Consider the following 6422-nt stretch of genomic DNA (forward strand, 5'->3'; position numbering starts at 1 on the left):
CTCCCTTCTACCGGGCCACTTCTTGACTTTCAATACGATTTTTCCTTTTGCATTTGATTTATGTGACAGGATTAGCGCATTATCACACCAATAATTCTTTCAACAGGATCTCCTGTGAGTAGAATGACCAAATCTTAAACGGCCTGCTGCAGAGAATATAATTAACTCTATATCCTCTGACAATCAGCCCTCAGACTGTAAGAAGACCCAAGACCACACAAAAGTCACATTTTAGCCGCTCCCCTACTACTTGTCCGACAAAGAATTGCGTGTATAGGATGAACAAATTACGCTATTCTGTTTACGCAGAATAATTAGGCATATCCTGTGCGTGTACAGATGCCATTGGTAAAGTGAGTAAAACGTTTAAGGATAATTTGGTAAATCAAAAGTATTTCGTTTTGGAAAAAACTAAGTAATACGGGATTACATTAAAAATATGATTTCATAATTATAAAACCCATGAAATGGTATTACACACAAAAAGCCATATCAAGGTCAAGTAATTTTCTAGTTTTTATGTGGCTAACTACGGTATAGCTTTTTTTTTGGTTACCAGTCAATGAAACGATGTGTTTTTGAAGCAAATTCAGCTAATTGAAATGTTGGGGCTGGGGTATAAAAATTAGGACGTAGGCTTGCCTATTTATGGGAAGTTCTGAGGTAATCTGATTTTACCGGTGGTAACTGCGATAGTGTATTCTTAATTCCTGTGGAAATGGTAAAAATGGTCTCATCTTAAGTCTCGATAACCTTGCGACAGGTTATTTGTGTTTATGTCTTTTATAACTGCGCCACCTGCAGGAAATCACACGATACTTCCGCACCAATCAAAATAGTAATTTCACCGTCAGAAGTGGGTAGAGAACACGGTCCTTAAACATTAAACAAGTGAAATACGTTGCTTTTCAAGAAAGGTCCCACGAAATCTACTCGTTGTGTTCCCTGAACTGCCTGAGCTGTCAATGCTTCCCACCATTTCCTTGAAATAAAAATGTGTTCATGGCGAATAAACCACGGGCTACCCTGAAATGCAAATTTAATACAACGCATACATAGCCTATAATGTAATGTTTTGAAGCAACAATTAAGTAGAGCTATGTTTCCTTGGAATTGCGCAGAAAAGTTCATGTACTAAAAGGATTTAAACTTATAATTAAACAGTATATTACTGCTTTATTTAGCTTTTCCCCTTAAATTTTGGCACAGACCATGAAGAAAGTAGACCGACCACGATGTGTCATCGAGTGATTAGGGTTTTCCTTGAAAGCATTACTAACAATTCTCTGGGGAAAGCATGCATCAACTGGTACCATTTACTTTTTAGTGAAGAAAAGTATCAGTTGATGAAAGACATTTTACTGTATTAATATAATGCATTTAGTAATAGAGAATAATAAAAAATATATATATTATTATTTTTAACGAAGATGCTGCCTTACAGTAGGCCCTATTCTTAATCAACTACTGCCATGCTGCATACGCCATATTCTAGCCTTTCCAATGAATACCAACAGCTGTGTTGTGTAATAACCACTCCCTGAAAATAACAAAAAATAACAAGTATTTTAGTCTACTATTGAGACTTAATCTTTTTTCTTTTCTTTTTTCTTTCATTCTTTGGTAAATAAGATGGAAATATTGACAATGAGGTAACTGATTTAAAGATTTGCCAATGGAATAGGCTAAGAAAATGTTATTAATCAAGCTAGTCTCATCTCTAGATTGGCCATTGGAATGAGAACATTTCACTAAGACAGGATATTTTCTACTTGTGAGAAAAAAAAGTCTTAATTACAAGACTAAAATGCCCGTTTAGACGCTTGCTTTTTGCAGTGTGACAAATCCTTCACTTCTGTACATAACTGTAACCAGGCATTTTCTTTTGTTTCGAGTTCTGAAAGCATGACTAAAATGTAACATTTGTCCTCAGTAACAGACTTATGAATGGTAACAGAATTTGTGCAAACACCCTTGGCAAAGATGACAGCCATGAATCCTTTCCTATAATTTGAGGTTAGAGAACAGATTTGGAGGGATTTTTGGCCATTCCTTTAGGCAGCACTTTTTGGAACTATCCTTGGTTTTGTGCTTATGGACCCCCCTCTTCAGCTTAGACCACTTTACTGAATTCACTATGCCATTAAATAATGCCCCTGGACCACTGGCAGCAAAACATCACCAAAACATCAATGATCTACCTCCATATTTGACAGTACATAATGAAGTTCTTCTTTTGCCACCATGTCGATGGTGTGTATGGCTACCACATTCAATTTTGGTCTCATCTTACCATAGCACACTCTTCCAGTCATAATTCCAATGATATTTGGCTAACTCCAGATGCTTGGTTTTATTAATTGTGCTCAGTAAGGGCTGTCTTTGCACCACCCTTCCAAATAATTTTTGGTATGGAGGTTTTTGGTATGTGAGCCTTGGGTTCTTTATGGCCTCCGTCACCATCCATGGGGACAACATGCACTTCCTGGAAAGTTTGCAACCATTCCATGTTTTCAATTTATTATTATTACCCATACAGTGCTATGTGGTATGTTTAACCATTTATGTATTTTTTTATACCCATTATGACTTCTGACGGTAATTTACCATCTGTCTCTTCTGAATTGAGTTATTTTTCCCACTCAGAAATAAAGTGACAGTGGAGGTACATTTTTGTTGTTCAAGGATCAAACTTACCCCTTACCAAATGTACCCTACATTACAGTAATGTTCTCTTTGGATACAAATGAGTACATTTTCCAAGCAAAAATTGTGCATATGAATTATGTACAGGCTAGGAGTACATTACATTACATTATTGGCATTTGGCAGACGCTCTTATCCAGAGCGACGTACAACAAAGTGCATACCCATAACCAGGGATAAGTGTGCTGAAAGACCCTAGAGGGAAGTACAATTTCAATTGCTACCCGTACAACAAAGATAAGGACCAGGGCCTTTTTTTTTTTTTTTTTTCAAACAAATTAACAAACAAACAACAAAGCAAAAGTGACCAAACTTAACTATCCAAATACTGCTTACCTAGCCAACTAAAAATACAGAAACACAAAGTAAATCACAAAGACAACAATTAAGGTTCACAGGGAGGTAGGGAGGGATGGGGAGAGGTGCTGCTTGAAGAAGTGCGTCTTCAGTTTGCGCTTGAAGGTGGGGAGAGATTCTACAGTTCTGACCTCAACGGGGAGTTCGTTCCACCACCGTGGAGCCAGAACAGACAGTAGTCGTGAGTGTGAGGTGGAGGTTCGGAGAGGGGGAGGTGCCAAGCGGCCTGTGGAGGCTGAACGAAGAGGTCTGGCAGGGGTGTAGGGTCTGATGATTTTTTGTAGGTAAGCTGGGGAAGACCCCTTAACTGCTTGGAAGGCTAGCACCAATGTTTTGAATTTGATGCGAGCCATGACAGGCAGCCAGTGGAGGGAAGTAAGCAGGGGGGTGACGTGTGAGTATTTGGGAAGGTTGAAGACCAGACGAGCTGCTGCATTCTGTATAAGTTGGAGGGGTCTGATGGCGGATGCTGGGAGGTCAGCCAAGAGGGAATTGCAGTAGTCCAGGCGGGACAGAACCATCGCTTGGACCAGGAGCTGGGTCGAGTAGGGGGTGAGAAAGGGGCGGATTCTCCGTATGTTGTATAGGAAGAACCTGCATGACCGGGTCACCGCCGCAATGTTCTCGGAAAGGGACAGTTTGCTGTCCATCACCACGCCGAGGTTCCTTGCACTGGGTGATGGCGTGAGTGTGGTATCCCCGAGGGAAATGGAGAGATCCAGATCGGGAGAGGTATTAGCAGGGATGAATATAATTTCAGTCTTACCTGGGTTGAGCTTTAGATGGTGAGTACAATTGTACCTGTAGAGTAGCACCCCAGCAACAAGCATTCACACCATTTTAGGCACTTTTCCAGCCTTTATTTCTGGGAGTGCATGCTGATGAATGATGCATGGGTGTTACCCCATTTCTATATGCTAGTGAAGCAGGAAGATGGAATAATGACACACATTTTCTTCAGTGTTTGAACATAGCATATAGATTATCTGTGTTGTTATAGCCAGCCTTTTCTCTTCATTTTTATTAATGATGACAATAATTCTGAAGCCCACTCTATATGCACTGTATGGTACCGTTTTGCGTTTGAAATTCATTTCACTTTGTTAAAAACATTGATTCATTGCTGTAGGTTATACATTAAAACATTGTATCGTTAAGCCAATCTGTGTTGAGCCAGATTGAACTCAACACTCATTGTGTTCAGTTGAGTTTTTCAGCATGTCACCTTATAGACATATAGCAGTTGTATATTGCACATGTCCAGGTGATACCCTGAACATTTTAATTTTCCTTCATGTATTGGGAAAAAATTGTAAAAAGTTTTTTTAATTTTTTAACTAGAAAAGTCGCCAATGCTCAAAGATTCCTCTTCATTTTAAGTAGGCCTACAGAGTGCACTCTATCCCATACGCTAGGTGTTGCCTCAAAGAATATTGTCCCTGAAATGAATTTTAGCCAACAAAGGGTGACGCAAGAGCATGAATCACATTGGGTGTTAAGAACAGGGCGTGTGCAGCCAGTAACACCGAACGGCATTAGACATTTAATTACAGATTCATGAGAAATTAATTTCATCATCGTATGTCACATCAATAATGTTGTTAGACCAGTTTAGTGTTATTACAGATAAAAATACATTCTAAGAGGACTTTGATAGCCTGTATTTGTAATAGTCTTAATATTACCACTTGCTAAAGCCATTTTATATTCCACTGGGGGCCAGTTCACTTGACTTGTGCAATGTTCTCATGTAAACATGTTTACTAGTATTCACTGCTACACGCTGGGGCATTCATTAGCCTCAGAAATATTTCAGCGAGATCCTCCTGTAAGCATGAGGGAGAGGGAGTTTCGGTTACCATGGAGTAAACAATTGATAGGTGCCTTACTCAATATTTCAAAGACCACACACAACACATAATTTTGTCTTTGTGTGGTTAAGTTACTGAATTACATTCACATGTACATTTATTCATCTAAGGCGACTTGGCCTACATCGCTATGAGGATAAAGGCCAAAGTCACACAAGTCATTACTTGAAGAACAATCTCAAAATATAACCTTCCTTACTTAGGCCACTTTGTGACCAGGTGCTGATGTCAAATTCTGACATTCAAGTCCTCCTATTGTGTCTTTATGTTCTCCCTTCAAACTATTGCAGTGTTTAAAATGTGTTCAACACTGCACTAGCATAATGTACTGTACCCCATAATATATATGAATTACAATTTTTAATAATTTCATCAAAACACAGAACAAGACAGTAAAGTGGGTTTTATAGTTCTTTATTGAAATTAGACATTTCTGGAATGACACAAAATGCAACTAAAAATAATCATCATGGGTATGGAATTAACATTACTACAAGACTTCAGGTTCTTGAACTTTGGCGATACCTTTTTTCATTAGCCCTGGAATGTACCTGAAAATGACTTTCAAATGTCAACATGCATAAATGGTTGAGAATTGAAAGAAATATGACTAAGTTATAAGTGTGGATAAGTGTGTAATATGAATGCAATCAAATCACTGGATAGATATCAGTTCTTTGCTACCAAGGCAGACTGCTGGTTGTCATTTAGGACTGGCCAGTCAACCGTCTGCCCTACTTGACAGTCTGGACAACTGACTAACTGTACTTGAAGCTGTCACTTGAAAATGAAAGTACGTAATCAGCAGGTCATGCCGTCTGCTCACTCATGGAGAAGATGGCCCTGTAGTCTGAATGGACAGCACCCAAACATGTGTTGAAATACATAAAGACATACAGAGAAAATCCCAGGAAGCCCATTTCTGCAATCAGCTCTTTATGCCACACAATTAAATAAGCACTTCATTTACATTTGGTATGATATTGAAGGTGGCTCATTGTACTTACTCTGAATACGTCATCCTCACATTTCTCTTCTTGAGGGGGGAGAACACAAACATATGCTGTGATTGCGAAGCCCTAAGAAAGGCAGCAGGTTGTATAGTTATCTCCGCTGGGGCAAAATCCCTGCCCTACAACTATGCAATCTGCTACCTCTACCCAGGAGCCCCCAAGGAACTCATTCTCCCACAATGCCCTTGGACGTGAACTGTGAAGTTAATTCGGTATGTACTTCATAATCCTGACCAGATGAACACTTACAGAGTTCAATCCTGCTCATCGGGCTACACTTATTTTACGAAGGGTACTGTACTGTCCAGAGGTCAGTCTTGATGGAGGCTGGTTTTGTGGGCTGTGCAGAAGCATGTTCACTGGACGGCAGGCTCCTGGCGCTCCAGAGACAGTCTGGCCTCACAGAGGTACAAGCTCATGCAGCGAATCAATTAAAGTTGAATCAATTGAAGCAACACACACATCTTTTCACATG

This window comes from Conger conger, chromosome 14 (assembly GCF_963514075.1).
Source record: "Conger conger chromosome 14, fConCon1.1, whole genome shotgun sequence".
Classification (NCBI taxonomy): Eukaryota; Metazoa; Chordata; class Actinopteri; order Anguilliformes; family Congridae; genus Conger; species Conger conger.